At 41.0% G+C, this 20,820-nt stretch overlaps 1 long non-coding RNA gene across 3 annotated transcripts; it reads right to left on the minus strand.

Moving 5' to 3' along the window:
- Nucleotides 1–4,660: 4,660 nt before the first annotated feature.
- Nucleotides 4,661–18,672, minus strand: LOC132395456 (uncharacterized). Of its 3 annotated transcripts, none has more exons than XR_009512616.1 (4): nucleotides 18,543–18,672; nucleotides 16,370–16,455; nucleotides 5,686–5,855; nucleotides 4,661–5,257 (listed from the first exon to the last, which is right to left on the minus strand). It is a non-coding gene; the product is annotated as an uncharacterized LOC132395456 (long non-coding RNA). The 3 variants fall into 3 exon arrangements; XR_009512615.1 differs by lacking the exon at nucleotides 18,543–18,672 and adding an exon at nucleotides 17,412–17,550; XR_009512617.1 differs by lacking the exon at nucleotides 5,686–5,855.
- Between the last annotated feature and the right edge of the window lie 2,148 nt (nucleotides 18,673–20,820).

Below are 20,820 nucleotides of genomic sequence, written 5' to 3' on the forward strand. Positions count from 1 at the left end.
AGAAGCCACTTGAACTTCTTGAGGAGCTTGGAGGCAACAATTGTGCTTGTACCGGCCCTTTAGGAGTTTAAGTAATTCTGCAAATTACAAATTGACTGCTCTCTTCTTGTCAGTTAGCACCTCTCACACAGTTCTAGTGTGAGACCCACTCTGGCTTGATGTTAATATTACATTATTATACCAATGATGCCGGCTGGTGGCAAAGTGGTATCAGTGCTGGACTTTGGAGCGAAGGCTCCCGAGTTCGAATCCAGCCGACTCCCTTGCACGCTTTCCATCCGTGCTGGGTTGAGCGTCAAGCTAGCAACCTGGCCTCGTAAAAATAAGAAAGCCTGCTTAAAAAACGCCATCACAATGGCGTCTCGATGACTCCGCTCAGAGTTAAGGGCTTTCTTCTTCTTCGTACCAATGATACTTCAAACAGTGATTTTGACTCTTGTTTTTTAGGAAAGTTCCTTCAGAATTGCCACCGTTAATGTTACTGCAGCCATGAAAATGCTAGGTTGCTGAAGAATTAGTTGAATAATGGCAAAGAATTCTCCAGTAATTTTCCAAATATTCTTCCCTCAACATAGATCACTTACAAAATAATCTTTCATCGCATATGTTGCTGCGATGGGGCAGTCACTGAAGTCCAAACAATGCATTTTGTTACTTTCTGACAGTTACTCACTACATGGGTTTTGTGGGTATTGACAATCGGAATATTGTGCATTTATTTAGCACGGAGAAAAATGATAGGCTGCCTAACAAACTAGGAGGGGAACAAAAATTGGAAGGAGCAACTTTCTCTTAAGTGGCTTTCATTAAGTTTATAGTTTTTACTGCATAGATTTAATTTGACTGGATCACTATTTGCTTCATTGATCTTAAGTAAAACATAATAACAATTCAATTACTAGAAGGAGAAATGTGCAACATTGTTGTAAGTATTAAAAATGATGGAGAAAGTCTTCTGAAGTTGTGTGAACTTATCATTCTCCAGGAGCTTGCCTCTGGGACATGTCTTTATTTTCATTTCTTTCATTTCTGTGTCTATTCTACACACACACCTCTGCAAACACTTAAAACAAAACTACATGCAGCTGTCACAGAGGTGCATTTGGCAAATTTTCCAGCAGCCAACTACAGGCAATAGTGCTAATTCCTCTCTGCTGTGTGGATTATTCCAATTGACTATTTAAGGTCACAATTTCATGATTTTCCAACATTAATATATTTTTGGAATTGTATAGATATGTGACAATGGTTGCATGATATAGAAAAGTATTTGTAAAATCATGTTTACTGAGTTAATAAAGATTTTGCCTCAAGATTGATTTCAGTTATGCACAATTGTGAACTCACACCACTGACCTTTGCTCTTTGCCCCCAGGTTACTGCCAATCACAGAGTCAAAACTGAGGATGAAGAATGAGAATCAACAGTGTGAGTACACAAAGCACGCCTTACTGATATTGATTTTCCTCGCAAAGTTAAGCACCTTTTACACAGATTAGCTTCTTAAATTCCCACAAATGCATTACAGAGTAACAGTGTGGACTTGAGTTTTCAATTTTTGAAACTTCTTTGAAGAAAAACAAAATATATTTTACTTTGATTTTTAATGTTGAAGGACAGGATTATGAATAGAATTTTCACGCATTAGAAGGTAGAAATGCAACACCACTATTTAAGAAAATATGGAAGAGTAAACAGGAAACCAGATTGCCTGATGTACGGAGCCCGGAAGCCCACTCTTAACGTTTTAAGAATACTTTCTTCCTCTTTGCCATCAGATTTCGGAGTGGTCTATGAACCCGTGAGCACTATCTTGTTATTCATCTTTTACACTATTTGTTGATTTTGTAACTTATGGTAACGTTTATGTCTGCCTTGCACTCCTCCTGCAAAATAACAAACTTCTCAACATATGTCAGTGATAATAAACCTGGTTTTGATTCTGATCAGTGGAAGGAAATTTCCAGAATTTATTATTTAAGATGTGATAACACAGCTCTTAGAAGAGAATAATGGAGTTAGGCACAGACAATATGGATCTATGAAAGGGAAATAATTTTTGACAAGCAACACACACAAAATGCTGGTGGAACACAGCAGGCCAGGCAGCATTTATAGGGAGAAGCACTGTTGACGTTTCGGGCCGAGACCCTTCATCAGGACTAACTGAAAGGAGAGATACTAAGAGATTTGAAAGTAGAGGGGAGAGGGGGAAATGTGAAAGGATAGAAGACCGGAGGGGGTGGGATGAAGCTCAGAGCTGGAAAGGTGATTGGTGAAAGCGATACACAGCTGGAGAAGGGAAAGGATCATGGGACGGGAGGTCTCGGGAGAAAGAAAGGGGGAGGGGAGCACCAGAGGGAGATGGAGAACAGGAAGAGTGATGGGCAGAGAGAGAGAAAAAAACAAACAACTAAATATGTCAGGGATGGAGTAAGAAGAGGAGGAGGGGCATTAACGGAAGTTAGAGAAGTCAATGTTCATGCCATCAGGCTATCCAGCTGGTATATAAGGTGTTGTTCCTTCAACCTGAGTTTGGATTCATTTTGACAATAGAGGAGGCCATGGATAGACATATCAGAATGGGAATGGGACGTGGAATTAAAATGTGTGGCCACTGGGAGATCCTGCTTTCCCTGGTGGACCGAGCGCAGGTGTTCAGCGAAATGGTCTCCCAGTCTGCGTCAGGTCTCACCAATATATAAAGGGCCACACTGGGAGCACCGGATGCAGTATACCACACCAGCCGACTCACAGGTGAAGTGTTGCCTCACCTGGAAGGACTGTCTGGGGCCCTGAATGGTGGTGAGGGAGGAAGTGTAAGGGCAGGTGTAGCACTTGTTCCATTTACAAGGTTAAGTGCCAGGAGGGAGATCGGTGGGAAGGGAAGCTTTTCATTCCAGGATGCTCTCAGGATGAGGTTTTTCATTCCAGGTCAAAGGAGATGTCTTCCTTTTTTTAACAAAGGGGCTTCCCTTCTTCCACCATCAACTCTGCTCTCAAATGCACCTCTCCCATTTCCCGCACATCTGCCCACCACCCAACTCGGGTTAGGGTTCCCCTTGTCCTCACTTACCACCCCACCAGCCTCCAGGTCCAACGTATAATTCTCCATAACTTCCTCAGGGCCCCAGACAGTCCTTCCAGGTGAGGTGACACTTCACCTGTGAGTCGGCTGGTGTGGTATACTGCCTCCCGTCCCATGATCCTTTCCCTTCTCCAGCTCTGTATCACTTTCGCCAATCACCTTTCCAGCTCTGAGCTTCATCCCACCCCCTCCGGTCTTCTCCTATCATTTCGCATTTCCCCCTCCCCCCACTACTTACAAATTTCTTACTATCTTTCCTTTTGGTTAGTCCTGACGAAGGGTCTTGGCCTGAAACGTCGACAGTGCTTCTTCCTATAGATGCTGCCTGGCCTGCTGTGTTCCACCAGCATTTTGTGTGTGTTGTTTGAATTTCCAGCATCTGCAGATTTCCTCGTGGTTAATTTTTGACGAAGTTGGACAAGATGGTTTTTTTAAGATTGGAGTTAGAAGAAAAGGAGAATCAATGGATATTGTGCCTTCGGACTTCCAGAAAGATTTTGATAATGCACCACACAAGATTGTTAAACCAAATTAGAGCATATATTATTGGGGTGGGGGTTTAGTGTAAAATACCAAGATTAATTGAGCTTTGGTTAATTGAGAAGTATAAGAATAGCATCAAACAAGTCAATTTCTGGTTGTCAGGCAATGGCTACTGGGGTGCTGCAAAGATTAGTGCTGAGACCCAGCTGTTCACAACATAGCTCAATAAGTTGGATGAGGGGATCAGGCGTAACACATTCACATCTGCTCATGGTACCAAGTTAGATGGCAGTGTATGATGGGGGAAGAATGCAAAGAGGCTACATGGGATGGAAAAAATACAGGGTATTTTTTAACAGCGATAGATTGAAAGTGATTGGTGTTTAAAGGGACCTGGGTGTCCTTGTACACAAATCACTGAAGGTTTATATGCAGTTTCAGCAAGTAGGTAGACAAGCCTTTATTGCATGAGGATTTGTGTGCAAGAGCAAGACAACTTGCTCCAGTTATATAGAACTCTGGTGAGACCACATCTAGAATATTGTGAACAGATCTGGCCTTACCTTCTAAGACATTATATATTTGCAATAGAGGGAATGCAGTAAAGGTTTACCAGATTGAATACTGGGTTGGCAGGTTAGTTGTATGAGAAGAAATGAAGAGTTTAAGCAGACGCTGTCTATATTTTCTAGAGTTTCAAAGAATGAGAAATGATCATTTAATCATATAAGGTGTAGGATATTTCCTTTGGTTGTAGCTTGTAGAACCAGAGATCAGAGTTTCAAAATATAGGGCTATCCAATAAGGACAAATATGAGAAGAAATCTCTTCACCCAGAGGCCAGTGACCCTTTGGAATTCTCTTTTAAAACCGGATGTAGAGGCTCAGTCACTGAGGATATTCAAGACAGATATGAAGGCACTGAGGTAAAACCTCAGCCAGCCATGGTAATATTAAATGGCAGAGCAAGCACGGAGTGCCAAGAGCTGTATGTTAGATCCTGATGCTTTTGCAATCCAAAGATTCTTCAGAAGTCAAGAATGAGACATTAAACTTGTTGCTTATGGCCATTTATTAAATGTTGCAGGAACAAGGAATCAAAGAAAAGAGACCAAGGAAAAGGGAGTCATGGTACAATGGTACTGCAGCCCACAGTATTGGAGTTTGTAGTTCAATTCCAGCGTCCTCTGTAAGGAATTTGTATGGCCGCCCCATGAGTGTGTGAGTTTCCTCCCACAGGGTGAAGACAATTTGGTTGGTAGGTTAATTGGTCATTGCTAATCATCCTGTGATTAGGCTAGGGTTAAATAGGTGGGTTGTTGGGCAGTGCTGCTCATATGTATAAATAAATACTCAGACTAGAGATAACAAAATTCCAGTGATAAAAATTAATCTATAAATTGACTAGATTTAAGTGACACCTGCTACAGAAAACTAAGAAGCTTATAGAAAAACACAAAAGCAACTGCACTGGACTTTCGGGAAAGTTCACATGTATAGAGGTGATTACATAAAAACACAAGCAAGCATGGGGAAGTTAAAGCTACAAAGGAAGTGCAAGAAAAGTAACAATTCCACAGCCTAATCCAACGCACATTTCTTCTTCTTTTTCTTAAGTTTTGCTGGCATCAATTAGAAGATTAAGTTTTTGAAGTAATAGATATTCAAGATTGTTAGATATTAGATCTATTGGATAAAATGAAAGAAAATAGTTTGCATTAATTTTCAGAAATTATGGACCAAATGAGCTCCAGTTAATTTTTTTAACTATTGTAAAGGATAGTTGCTAGAAAGGCACTAAAAAAGACATCAATGTGGCATTTTCAGTAGTCGGAAAGGCACAGCACATCTTCAACACCGCACAAAACACTGTTGTGCTTTTTAAAAGCACAGAACATAATCACTAATCATAGCATAGCATATTTCTACACCTAATCTTATATTTATGATGTCACAGGAGGCCATGCAACCCATCATGTCTATGTTAGCCCTTGTATTAGCGAACCCCTCTCCTTATTTTCCCATAGCTATACAATTTATTCTCTCTCACACATGTCCTTCAACTGCCCTTTCATACTTGTACACTAAGGGGTAATTTACAGAAGATTGGTTACCTAGCAGAATGCCTTTGAGATGTGGGAGGAAGCCCAAGCAACTGGAGAAAACCGATGTGGTTACTGCAGGATGCTGAAAGCTTCACACAGGCAGCACCTGAGGATCAAGCCTGGCTCACTCGACCTGTGAGGGAGCAGTTCCTCTAGCTGTGCCGCTATGATGCCAAATACTGGAAATGCAACAATGGGTATTATCAAAAGATCAATTACCTTGTGTGGGTTTGTTTACAATCAGAAAATGTCATGAAACAAGAATTTATACTTCCCACATGAAATCTAATGGTGAGTCTAGTTTGAGTCTTATATTATTTTGAAGTGTTAAAGAGTTTGACATGAGGCTAGTGTCTTGACCTCCACAAGCAAAGAATATTAATTGCCATAGGTTCTCAAGCTCAACAAATTTAGTTTTTACCCTTAAAGAATTGCTCAAAAATCTTATTTATTGTTATTTTAACCCATTGTCAATTTAGTGCATTTGAATGAATCTCAGGCTTTTGTAGTTCTGTGTTAGCAGTCTGAGATCAGGAGTAAAACAGAGGAATAAAGTTTTTAAGACTGGAATTATGCTGAACGTCGCCCTTGGCTACAACTTGCACTTTGACCACCAGAAGAATGCTAACATGACCCACCCTTCTATGGTTAATTTTCATGTTAGGGGAATGAGCATTACATCCTCAAAGTTCTAAGAACCCTTAATTTGATTTGGCACAGAGCACTGCGGATTGACACCAGTTTGTACTTATATTCCATCACTGCTAAGTACAAACTGCGTGAGATAGCATTACAGGTAGAATATGTCACTACATGGCTTTAACATATTCGGGTTAAATTCAGACTAGACTCACACTGCCAGTCGTATATCAACATAAATTTAAAAGCCTTCTCATCATTTTGCAATTGGCACTCATTCTGTGGGCTGAAGTTTGAGTTGTAATTATTTCCATTCATGGGATTTAAATCACTGAGTTGCAGATATCGCTGAAAAGCCTGCATTTTACAACCATTTGAGACTGAGGAGTGGAAGACCTCCTTCTCATTATGAGTCTTTGCCAACGAATGAGACACATAGATTTCTGATCAATGGTTATAAGAAAGTGGGTGTGTACAGTGATAGAACAACCCTGATCCTATGAATAGCAGAGCAGGGGAGAGAGGCCTCCTCCTCTTCCTACTTCTTATGGTCCTAACCTAAAACACTTTGTAAAAGAGCAGAGAGATTATCCTGCCAGCCTGCCAAACATCAATCACTATTACTGAGAGAGAGCTAATATGAAAAGAGATATCGAAGAATAAAGAGATTAGCCCTACTTGTCACATGTACATCAAAACACACAATGAAATACATCAATTGCAGAGATGATCAACACAGTCCGATATGTGTAGAGGGCAGCCTGCGAGAGTCGCCATGCTTCCAGCACCAACATAACATGCCCTCACAACTTACTAACCCTTTCTAATCTGTCTAGATAGAGGATTGGAAAGCTTTTAAAAACTTGCAGAAGGAAACTAAGAAGGTCATTAAGAAGGAAAAGATGAATTATGAAAGGAAGCTGGTGACTAATATCAAAGATATGAAAAGCTTTTTTAAGTATATAAAGGGTATAAGAATGTTAAGGTTAAATATAGGACCAATAGAAAAGGACACTGGAGATATTGTAATGAGAGACACAGAGATGGCAGAGGAACTGAATGCGTATTTTGCATCAGTCTTAGTGGAAGACATCAGCAGTATACTGGATATTCAAGTGTGTCAGGGAAGTGAAGTATGTGCAGTGAAAATTACAACTCAGAAGGTGCTCAGGAATCGTAATGGTTTGAGTGTGGATAAATTTCCTGGACCTGATGAAATTCACCCTCGGGTTCTGAAGGAAGTAGCTGGAGAGATTGCGGAGGCATTATCAATGATCTTTCAAGAATCAATAGATTCTGGCATTGTACCGGGTGACTGGAAAATTGCAAATGAAACTCCGCAATTTAGGAAGGGTGGGAGGCAGCAGAAAGGAAACTATAGACCTGTTAGCCTGACATCAGTGGCAGGGAAGCTGTTGGAATCGATTGTTGGGGATGAGAGTACGGAGTACCTGGAGGCACAGGGCAAGATAGGCCAAAGCCAGCATGGTTTCCTGACAGGAAAATCCTGCCTGACTAACCTACTGCAATTTTTTGAGGAAATTACAAGCAGGGTAGATAAAAGAGATGCAGTAGATGTGGAGTACTTAGATTTTCAGAAGGACTTTGGCAAGGTGCCACACATGAACGGCTTAGCAAGGTAAGAGCCAATTGAATTACAGGGAAATTACTAGCGTGGGTGGAGCATTGGCTAATTGGCAGAAGACAGAGAGTGGGAATAAAGGGATCCTATTCTGGCTGGCGGCTGGTTACCAGTGCAGTTCCACAGGGGTCGGTGTTGGGACTGCTGCTTTTATGATGCATGCCAATGATTTGGACTATGGGATTAATGGATAAATTTGCCGATGATATAAAAAGGCGGAGCGAAGTTAAGATAGTGCTAAACAGCAACTCCTTTGTTTGCATCTTTGGAAACAGTTCTATTTCCATCTCTAATATCTTTATTTTTCTCTTTCAGGGTTCTTTTGAAGACCCTGACCTGGAGTTACATGCTGACTTCAGTTCCTTGTGGGAATGGAACCCGTTCTCGGGGTTTCAGAACCAGCTGTTGTTCAGCACGCCAAGGGTTCAGACTGAGAGTCCGGCTTGGATTTGGGAGACTAAGATCTTGGGGCTCTGAAGATGGGGGGGATCGAGGGTTGATGTCATGGCAGGAGACCCATGTGTCGTTGGGGGAGTTGGAAAATCTACTACTGTGTGCTCGATGATGTGCAGGATCTTTGTAATCTTCAGGCACAGGGCTTGAAAAAGTGACGTAATGGACTTTTAACATCATAAACCAGCGAGTTGTTTCTTATGTCTCCCTGCTTGTTGGGAAAATGGAGACACGTCCTTCTCCCGTATTAGGGAGAAGAGAACCCGTGGTATGTCGAATGCTGGGTGAAACGCGAAGTCTTTGGGGTAACTGCCAGTCCGTGTCTTTGCCATTGCTTTGGTCACACTTGAGTGCTCAGTGGCAGTGCCAATGCTTCTTTTTGCCAGTGGGGGGGGAGGGGGATTGTTGCTTGCTGCTGCTAATGCGCGGGAGGGTGGGGCGCTGGGATGGACTTCAGGGTTCTTATGTTTAACTGTCGTTCATTCTTTGGGGCACACCTCTGTTTTCGTGAATGTTTGCAAAGAAAGAGCATTTCAGGATGTATATTGTATACATTTCTCTGACATTAAATTGGACCTTTGAAGATAGATGGAGGAGCGGGTAATGTTAGGAAACAGAGAGCTTGCAGAAAGACTTAGGGGAATGGGCAAAGAAGTGGCAAATGAAATACAATGTTGGAAAGTGTATGGTCATGCACTTTGGTGGAAGAAATAAACGGCCAGACTATGATTTAGATGGGGAGAGAATTCAAAATGCAGAAATGCAAAGGGACTTGGGAGTCCTTGTGCAGGATACCCTAAAGTTTAACCTGCAGGTTGAGTCAGTGGTGAAGAAGTCAAATGTAATGTTGGCATTCATTTCTAGAGGTATAGAATATAAGAGCAGGGCTGTGATGTTGAGGCTCTATTGACCACACTTGGAGTATTGTGTGCAGTTTTGGGCTCCTTATTTTAGAAAGGATACACTGACATTGGAGAGTGTTCAGAGAAGATTCACGAGAATGATTCCAGGAATGAAAGGGTTACCGTATGAGGAACATCTGGCAGCTCTTGGGCTGTATTCCCTGGAGTTCAGGAGAATGAGGGGTGATCTCATAGAAACATTCTGAATGTTAAAAGGCCTGAACAGATTAGATATGGTAGAATTATTTCCCATGATAGGGGAGGCCAGGACAAGAGGGTACAACTTCAGGATTGAAGGATGTCCATTTAGAACAGAGATATGGAGAAATTACTCCAGTTAGAGGGTGGTAAATCTATGGAATTTTTGCCATGAGCAGCTGTGGAGGCCAAGTCATTGGGTGTATTCAAGGCAGAGATAGATAGTTTCTTGATTAGCCAGGGCACCAAAGGGTATGGGGAGAAGACAGGGGAGTGGGGATGACTGGAAGTATTAGATGAGCCCATAATTGAATGGCGGAGGAGATTCGATAGGCTGAACGGCCTACTTCTGCTCCTATATCTTACGGTCTTATGGTTTTATGGTCTTGAGAATGTGGGAGGAAGCTGGAGCACACAGAAAAAACCCTTGCAGCCACATAGAGAATGTAAAAACTCCTTACAGACACTGACAAGATTGAACCTATGTCACTGGCACTGTAAAGCATTGGGTTAACCACTACTCTACCGGCATGTATGGAGGTTATAGGCATGGTGCTGTATGTGAAAATTTACTGTGTGTAACATAACTGCCCTCTTCCCCACTACAGCAACTGCGCTCTGAAAACTCTTGAGTAAATGACTTTACATTTGGACACAAATACAACCTGTAAAATGAAACTAAGGTAGGGGGTGAAGTCATTTAGTATAAAACTAGAATCCTAAATCTAAACTAAGGAAAGTATGAAGGTATAAGGAGTGAGTCCGCTGTGGCAGTTTAGGGATTGTCATTAAAAGGCATAATGTTTAGGCATGGCTCTCATTTAAAGAACACATGCAGGGATGTGATGTTTAACTGCAATGGTCATACACACCTTTCTAGCACTGAAGCTCAAAAAGAAAAGTGACGAAACCATGGCTAACAAAGAATTCAGGATATTTTAAGATTCAAAGAGGAGTTACAGAAAGTTGCTGGATAAAGTAGAAAGCCAGCAATATAGAATTCACCAAAAGAAAACACCAAGAAGCTGATTGAGAGAGCAAAAATTGAATACGAGAGTAGACTTGCAAGGAATATAAAGGCAAACTGGAAATACTTCTACAAGTAAAAGATTAGTAATCGGAGAAATGGTCATAAGGGTCAAGCAAATGGCAGAGGAATTAAAAAAATATATTGATTGTTTTGATGGGAGAATATACAAGTGGCTCTTCAGAAGTGTGAGGGTATCAAGAGCATAATGAAGAGGAAGAATTAAAGTTCAAAGTTCAGAGTACATATATGTACTTTATATGAGATTCATTTTCTTGCAGGCATTCACAGTAAATGCAAAGAAAAGCAATAAAAAACTGCATGCAACAAAGATGGACAAAAAATGAGCAAAAGACAGCAAACTATGAAAATAAAAAAGAGAAAAACAAAATAATAATAATAATTATATATAAGCAAAAAATATCAAGAATACAAGTTGTAGAGTCCTTGAAGGAGAGTCCAGAGCATATGGAATCTGTTCAGTGATGGGGTGAGTGAAGTTGAGTGAAGTTATCCCCTCTGGTTCAAATACATGATAGTTGCAGGGTAGAAACTATGGTGTGGGACCTGAGGCTCCTGTATCTCCTTCCTGATGACAACAGTAAGAAGAGTGCAAAGGAAATTAGAATTGGGCATTAGATAAGAAATTGCTGTAGAAATTAATGGGTCTGAAAATTGAAAAGTTTCTGGGGCCTGTTAAAATGTATATCAGTGTATTAAATGAGAAACACTGGTTATCATCTTCTAAGATTCAAAAAATTATGGAATGGTTCCTGCAGATCACAGCATGGAAAATATAACTCCCTTATTAAAAAGGGAAAGAGAAAACCAGAAACTATAGAGTATTTAGCCCAATATTGGTAGTAGAGAAAATGGTGGCATCGATTATAGATCGTAGAACAGTACAACACAGGAACAGGCCCTTCATACCACAATCTTGTGCTGAACTAATTAAGTTAGTAATCAAATGGCTAACTAAACTAATCCCCTCAGTCTACACAATGCCCGTAGCCTTCCATTGCCCTCACATTCATGTCTCTTGAAAGTCTCTAATGTTTCTGCCTCTACCGTCACCCCAGACAGCGCATTCTAGGGGACCCACCGTTCCCTGTGTAAAAAAAACTTGCCTCTCACATCTCCTTTGAAATTACACCCTTTCGCCTTAAATGCATGCCCTCTGGTGTTGGACATTTCAACCCCTTGGAGAAAGAACTTGTCTGTCTACTTTATCTATGCCTCTCATAATCTTATAAACCTCTATCTGATCTCAACAGAACCTCTGCCGTTCCAGATAAACCAACCCAAGATTGTCCAACCTTTCACATACTCTCTAATCCAGGCAAAATCCCGGTAAACCTCTTCTGCACCCTTGATATCCTTCCTGTAATGGAGTGACCAAAATTGTATGCAATACTCGAGATGCAGCCTAACTACAGATTTATAAAGTTGCAACATGACTTTCTGATCTTTGATTTCAATGCCTTGACTAATAATCTGGAGAGACATAATCTGATTAGGGATAGTTAGCATGGCTTTGTTAAGGGCAGGTTGTACTTTACGAATCTGATTGAATTCTTTGTGGATATAACAAAACACAGCTTCTTCCCCTCTGCCATCTGATTCCTGAATGGACATTGAATCTTTGGACACTACCTCACTTTTTTTTAATATACAGCATTTCTGTTTTTGCACTTTTTAAATTCTATTCAATATATGTAAACTGTACTTGATTTGTTTATTTATTTTCAAAAAATTTATTTATTATTATTTTTTCTCTGCTAGATTATGTATTGCATTGAACTGCTGTTGCTAAGTTAACAAATTTCACATCACATGCTGGTGATAATAAACCTGATTCTGATGAAGGTAGAGCAGTGGATGTAGAATGGATTTCAGTAAGGCATTTGATAAGGTTCCCCATGCAAGGTTCATTCAGAATGTAAGGAGGTATAAGGTACAATGAGTCCTTGCTTTGTGGATTCAGAATTGGCTTGCCCACAGAAGGCCAAGGGTGGTTTGTATTCTGCATGGAGGTTGGTGACCAGTGGTGTTCCACAAGGATCTGTACTGGGACCCCTCCTCTTTGTGATTTTTATAAACGACCTGGATGAGGAAGTATAAGGGTGGGTTGGTAAGTTTGCTGATGACACAAAAGTTGGGGGTGTAATGGATAGTCTGGAGGGTTGTCAGATGTTACAGCGGGACATCAACAGGAGGCAGAATTGGGCTGAGAAGTGGCAGATGGAGTTCAACCCAGATAAGTGTGAAGTGGTTCGTTTTGGTAGGTCAAATTTGAAGACAAGATATAGTATTAATGGTGAGACTCTTGGCAGTGTGGAGGATTAGAGAGATCTTGGGTTCCGTGTCCTGCTGCACAGGTTGACATTGTTGCTAAGAAGGCATATGGTGTGTTGGCATTTATATACCATGGAATTGAGTTCAAGCGCCATGAGGTAATGTTACAGCTATATTAGATCTTAGTCATACCCCACTTGGAGTACTGTTTTCAGTTCTGGTCACCTCACTACAGGAAGGATGTGGGTACTGTAGAGAGAGTGCAGTGGAGATTTACATGGATGTTGCTTGGATTGGAGAGCGTGTGTTATGAGAATAGGTTGAGTGAACTGGGCCTTTTCTCGCTGGAAAATGGAGGATGAGAGGTGACCTGATAGAGGTGTATAAGATGACGAGAGGCATTGATCATGTGGATAGCCAGAGGCTTTTGTCTCGGGGCTGAAATGGCTAACACAAGGGGGCATAGTTTTAAGGTGTGTGGAAGTAGGTACTAAGGGGATGTCAGGGGTATGTTTTTCACACAGAGAGTGGTGGGTGCCTGGAATGCACTGCTGGCAACAGTGGTGGACGCAGATACGATAAAGTCTTTTAAGAGACTCTTAGATACATAGTACATGGAGCTTAGAAAAATAGAGGTCTATACAGTAGGTATTCTAGGCAATTCTAGAGTAGGTTCTAGGCAGTTTCAATGTTTGGCACAACATTGTGGGCTGAAGAGCCTGTAACGTGCTGTAGTTTTTTATGCTCTATAAAGGCAAGCATGCCATATGCCTTTGTAACCACCCTATCAAACTGTATAGCCATTTTTCAGGGAGCTGTAAACGTGGACACCAAGATCCCTCCACTCACAAACATTGTTAGGTGTACTGTCTCTTTGCATTTGACCTATCAAGGTGCAATGCTTCATATTTGGCTGGGTTAAACTTCATCTGCCCTTTCCTCACCCATGCCTGCAAATGATTTACATCTTGCAGTATTTTTTGCCAATCTTCTGTGCTATCCACAATCTTCATATCATCTGTAAATTTACTAATCCACCCACCTACATTTTCATCAAGGTTATTTATATACCTCACAAACAGCAGAGGTCTGAGGACAGATCCCTGTGGAACACCACTAATCACAGAACACCAACTAGATCGATAGATAGATACTTCATTGATCCCAAATGAAATCACAGTGTCACAGTAGCATTACCAGTACACGGATATACAATATTAGAAGAGGAATAAGAAGAATAAATAAAAATAAGTTAACTTTAAACACTCTAACAGGAGGGGGCCATCACTTCCCTGGCTACAGTTTGACTCATTATAGAGCCTAATGGCTGAGGGTAAGAATGACCTCATATAGCGCTGTTTGGAGCAGTGAAATTCTCTTAGTTTATTACTGAAAGTGCTCCTATGTTCAGCCAAGGTGGCACGAAGAGAGTAAGAAACATTGTTCAGAATTGGCAGGATTTTCTGTAGGGTCCTTTGTTCTATCACAATTCAGTGTGTCTAGTTTGTCTCCTATAACAGAGCCAGCCTTTCTAATCAGTTTATTGAGCCCCATAGCATCGCCCGTGTTGATGCCATTGCCCCAGCACACCACTGCATAGAAGATTGTACTGGTGACAACAGACTGGTAGAATGTGTGAAGGGATGGCTTGCATACTCCAAAGGACCCCAGTCTCCTCAGAAAGCAGAGGTGATTCTGGCCCTTCTTGTGTTGGTGCTCCACTCAAGTCTGTCATCCAGCTGCACCCCCAGGTACTTGTAGGTCCTCACCATCAATAATAACAAAGAGCAGTGCAGGCTTACTCTTCCTAAAGTCCATCACCACCTCCTAGAATTAGTCCCTTTGATCACCACCCCTCCCCTTCTAGGGGCAAAAGATGTGATATCAGCAAAACTAAACACATCAACCAGATTAGAACAAATCAATATGAATTTATAAAAAGGAAACCACATTTGACGTAGTATCTTTTTTAAGGACATAACTGGTAGAATAGATAAGGGAGAACCAATGGATATAGTGTATTTGCATTTTTAGAAAGCCACTGATGAATCCCATTGAAGAGATTATAGTACAAAAGTAAAACATGTGGGGTTGAGGGTGAAATTGTGTCACAGAGTGAACATTAGGCAACAGACAGGAAATGGAGAATAGGAATGAATAACTGCGGGGGTTATGGATTGATTTCAAAGATATTCCCAATAAATTTTAATGACTTTATGAGGAAACCAAACATTTTATTTTCTAAGTTTGCTGCTGACATGAAACTGGTGGGATTGTGAATTGTGAAGATGCAAAAAGATTTGAAACTGATTTTGACAGTTCAGTGAGTAGTCAAGTGCATGGCAGATGTAGTACAATGTGGAAGACATAACTGGCTCATATTCGCCATTCCTACAGGGGGGTAAAAAGGGAAAGAATCAAGCTGAGCCAATATGATACAGAGTTCAAGTTTCCTGAAGATGTTGAGTTCGGAGTGATGCAATGTGCCCATGCAGAAAATAAGGTGCTGTTCTTCAAGCTTGTGTTAGGCCTTAGTAGTTGCATTATGGGCCACATATAGATCAAAGTAGAAGTGAGGAAATCAAGTTCAAGATTACTCCATGGGTGTTCTGCATTGGCTTCTCCATTGTAGAGGAGGCCTCCTTGTGAACACCAAATGCGGTGTGCTGGATTATAACAAGTGCAAGTGAATCATTGCTTCACCTAGAAAGCCCAGGGCTGATGTGTAGTTGAAATTAGAAATGTGGTCAGCACACACATTCAGGGCTGAAGGGCCTGTTCCTGAGCTACATTGTTCTATGTTCTATGATCTACGACCGTTTTGGTCCCTGAATGGTCATTGGGGAAGCGGTGAAAGTACAGGTGATGCATTACCTACTGTTTCAGGAGAAATTGTAATGAAGGTGATGGTTGGTGGGATTGTAAGAATGCACCGGGAAATTATGAAAGGCACTGTACTGGTAAACACTGTGACGGGTAGAGACCATAGTGAGTCTACTCCTGGAGGGCTGTGTGCAGCCTGAGTTTCCTTACCTAAGGAGCGAGTATAGAGAGGGTTCGCTATTCCGATTCCTGAGATGGCGGGACTGTTGTGTGAAGAGGGGTTGGATTGACAAGGCTTTTATTCACTAGAATTTAGAAGAATGATAGGGGATCGCAATGAGATACACAAAATTCTGACAGGTGTTGAGAGAATGGGTGCAAGGAGAATATTTCCTCTGGCTGGGCGGCTTTGAATGAGGAGTCTCTTTCTCAGGGTATGGGATATGACATTTAGGGTTAAAATCAGGAGAAAGATCACTGCCATAGAAAACTGTGGAAACCCTGACACCGAATATATTGAAAGACATAGATACACTCCTGAACACAAAATACATCAAGGGATGTGGGGAGAGAAGAGCAATTTGGAGTATTGAGCTAGAGGATCAGCGGTGACAGTGTTTCAGAGGTGACACGGCCTTTATAGGTTTTCCTGTGTGCCTTTGTGTGTTAGTTGATGCAAAGGATTGCAGAGGAAAACAACAGTATCGTACTTACGGCGCACTCTGCGCTCCTGGAATGGCATTTCCACTTGTCAGTGTCATCTCCGTCTCCTCACCACATACTTGCCCTCCAAAACCACACTGTACACATGATAGACGGCAATTAAAGATCTGTTGAAGAGCTAAGATCGTTTGATTATTAATGTGGACATGACAGTTTCTCTATCTTTTCTACATTTATTTAAATATATTAGTGCCCACCACACAAAATTATGGTTTTGATCTTAAGACCTATTTTTCCATTACCTAAACCTGTTCCAGTTGTAACCGCTGAGTTCACATAATCATGAATCATTATTTTGTTAACAGTAATACTAAAATATTCCTCCATTTGAGCTGAATAAAATTCCCGAGAGTGTAATTATTCCTGCTGGATGTTCTATAATCACAGCACGAGCAGTATTATATATTGTTGAAGCATGTGCCTGTTTTAAAACGACTTTATTTCTGAACGAGGAGATTTAAAATTCCATTAACGTTGCTGCACTCGCTCATCGACATGCAGCGGGTGTTGGGAATCGAGTGACGGCGGCAGGCGCCGATTGTTCGGAGTCCTGCGGCTCCCACTGCCCTGGAATGAGGGAAGAGCAGAGAACCCCGGCATCACCAGCCCATCCGCACAACCCAGCTTGGCACAAAGACCGGCAGCCGGCTCCTCGCGCACTCTGAAAAAGTAGCAGACCCGCAAGCTCCTTCAACACAGAATCCTCCCCGCCCATCCCAAAACCCTCACGGAATCCATCTTCACCTCAACCCTCACCGAACAGTCCATCCACTCTCAACCCCCGCAAGAGTTCTTTTCAAACCTTCACCGAACCCTCCCCTCCACTGCCAACCATCACAGAATATTCCTCCGCCCCACCTTCAACCCTCGCAACAACCCCCCATCCAACCGAACCCTCCCCTCCACCTCAACGCTGACAGAACCCGCTCCTTAGTAACAAAGGGCGCATCCCCGGATCTACGGCTTGAGGTCGTCGGGCTTCGAATTTCCGAGCAGAGGGGGCAACCTGCCGGCAAGCTTCTCTCGCTCCTACCTAGTCAATGAATCGCACATAACCAGCATTCCCTTTGTTTACAGGTGAACAAGAATCGCCAGTGGGGGTTAAAATATATCCATTTGTGGGGATACGTGCACAGGCTGTGGTTTCCAAGCACAGGCGTCTTTTATGGTTGCTTCACCTCGCGCCGCTTTAATGAGACGGCGAAGTCTTATAAATGGGCTTTAACTGATCTGCATCGTTTCGACAGTGATTGTGCTGTTGAGATTTTTATATGTTTGAGGTTTTTTTTAACTCGTGGAATGGTTATTCATCAATGTGAATCATTGCATGCACAATTCTCTCCACAATAACATCCTGGGTCCTTTAATCTCTTGATCACGAGCAATTACGACCAATGGTCCATATATCTTCTTATCCCAGATGGCATGTCTTCTTTCTTTGAACAGAAGCTTCTGATTGAAATTGAGATCTGTCTACGTGAAATGATCTTCCAAAATACCATTTGTGTTAATGAGAGGCGGGCTGTATTTTTCGACCGCTTGGTTACATCTCACATCGATCTTGATGATGGGGAGGGGGGAAGGGGTTGGTTGGGGGGGGGGGCATCATAGGTTTCCACTAATAGCGTGTGATGATCTGCCACACGATGGCGCAGAATATTATAAACAAACTGATGTAACTGGCATCAGTTAAATAGATGTGCTCGCTCTTTCCATGATCACTGTAAACTGTAAATTTTGTCATTTCCATTGGTCAGTCATAATGGTACGTTGTCATTAATTCCATTTCTATCTGTCGGTACATGTATACCCAATGAAATCAACATAATCCTCACAATTCCGAGAAATTGTAGAAATATTTCAACTCCATGCTTTTCTATATCCTGTTGATAGTGTACATCGATATCGAAAATAACCTGGTCTGCTGTAAGTCGCACATCAGAATGCAGTAAAACATGTCATCTCTCTCCACTCTCGATCAAACACTGAAGTGTAAAATGTGATCCCTGACGATGTCGTGTTGTAAATTTTAAGCAGCTTTAAATTAAGACAGACGATGCTGTTCTTTGAATATTGGAGAATGTAGAGTATGGATCCTAACATTCAATGTGATTGTTACTTTTGCGATATTACTGAATTAAATTAAAGAAAAAATATACATTACGTGCGGTGTGGTTTCGGATCCCACTCGATGGACAGTTCCACTCTCATGATTTCTAGAGATTTTGGGGGCAAACGATCACATGCTCACTTCTTACCAAGTATGATGGACGGGTGCTCGAAGGCCAAACGGCGCTAATAAAAAAGAGGAGGTCGGCAGCGTCCACTCAGGGAAGTGTGAACAATTTGTTTTATTTTAATGCCTCTTCGCGCGTCGACTCACAGGTTTATAATGAACGCTATTAAACAATAATCGCACGATCGACGTGTAAAATTCGAAGTAAAATTACAATATAAAGAATGTTCAATGTAATATCAGAAATGTTATTGTTGATCTTAAACAGCGAATCAACGCATTATAAAGCATTAAGGAAAGAGTGAATTACAACTACAAATTAAAATATCAACAGAGCAATGAAAAACAACTAGCCCAGTAGACAACCAGAATGGATTACAAATTCATGCAATAAATTATTAATTAATAACCAGACGTATTAATATTTAAACGTTACCGAGCTAAAGGAGCGTACCGTATGCCCATCTCAAGGCGGGAAAAGGCGAAGGAAGATAATCAGAAAGTAACTCAAACACTGGCCGAAGGGAATTATACCCCTCAACACACATACACATACACACACACTTTTTGTTTAAATTGGAGTCAAATTTGTGAAGGTTATGTCGTACTGTATAATTCACATTTTCAAAAGAATTCCTTCAAAGATGTTGACATGAAAAGGTTATCTAACATTTTACCAATAACAAAGTTACCCGTGTTGTTCGATGCTGTCTGCCCTTTAAAATCAATGCCATTTAACTTCGACTAAATCAAAATCTGGGTACCTATTTCCATACAGTTGTCCACAAATTACACTCTGATCAAATTTTAAAGGAAGGTTGATGAGGCACCGCGGTTCCTTCTTTTTGTATTAAAACGTTGAAACGTGATATTTCATTGAGGGAATGCTAGAAGAAATGCATAATCACAAGAGCTGGAAAATGCTGGAATCTGGAGCAAAAAACAATCTGCCAGGGGAACTCAGCGAGTCGAGCAGCATCTGTGGAAAGAAAGGAATTATCAACGTTTCAGGTGAAAACCTGCATCTGATTTATGATGTATGTAAATACAGAGATTTATCATTGAAGGTCTTTAGGAATTCAAATATAGCAGAGAATATTTTGTTACTCGTGTTTTAAAGCCCTGATCATTCTATTCTGCAACATATTGCCACACTGCCCAGATCTTGAACGTTCAATTTCAGGGGCTTCCCCTACTAAGCAGAGATTATTTTGTAAATTAGTAACTGGAGTTTCATATAATTCATTGATAAGATTATTTTAACTTTATTACTGTTGGCTGACAGGAGAATCAAAAATAAACAAGATCAAAGTACTATATGGGCACTTGTGAGAAATCTGTCCAAATAATGTCCGAAGGTCATTAAACTAAAAAGACAATGACATAATGATAATGAGAGCGCGTGATAAAATGTGCATTTTTAATCAAATTTACCCGCGGAGAAATGGCTCTAAATTGTACAACGGTGTAATTAAATTTGCTAAAAAGACTGTTCGTTGTAGGCAGAATGTTAGGTCTATACATCGTACATAGAGTACACAACGAATAGCTTTATGGACAGGTTTAATTATCGGGGACACAAGGAATTCCTGACACTTGGGAATGATTAAACGCAGGAAGGAATCACGTGTATTACACAAGTAAACACAAATTGGAAGAATGGAATATTAATTGCAAAACATTCTCTTTACAATTACTGCAGTTTATAAGCATCGCTTACTTAAACAGACAGCTCGCATCCATACAAAGCATTGTTTAGGCGTGATGAATGCTTCTAGGTGTCCACAATGCAGTAATTTGTTTAAATATATCTACCAGGATAAATACACATTTTGTAGAAGGGCTCTGACTTTCTCTTTTTTAAAAAAACGAATTGATCGAAGAATGAGAAATTATATTTGACCAAACTTTCTTTGAAATCATCAGACACGAAACGATGTCTTCGAATTTTAGGGAACCGTCTGAAATTCTGCCTTCAGCTGTTTTAGCTTGGACGCTCTTCCGTTTTCCAAAAAGTTTAACAATTTTCTAAAATAAGCTCGGGATTGGGGTATGTATGTGTGTGTGTGTGTGGGGGGGGGGGGTTGATTACGAACCGTAGAAGGCGTCATTTTAACATCATTACAATTTGTATTTCAGATTACAAGCAATTTATATAACCCAATACAGCTGAAAATACACTATCAACTTACACATATTAAGGCAC

Source organism: Hypanus sabinus, chromosome 6, assembly GCF_030144855.1.
Source record: "Hypanus sabinus isolate sHypSab1 chromosome 6, sHypSab1.hap1, whole genome shotgun sequence".
NCBI classification, from domain to species: Eukaryota; Metazoa; Chordata; class Chondrichthyes; order Myliobatiformes; family Dasyatidae; genus Hypanus; species Hypanus sabinus.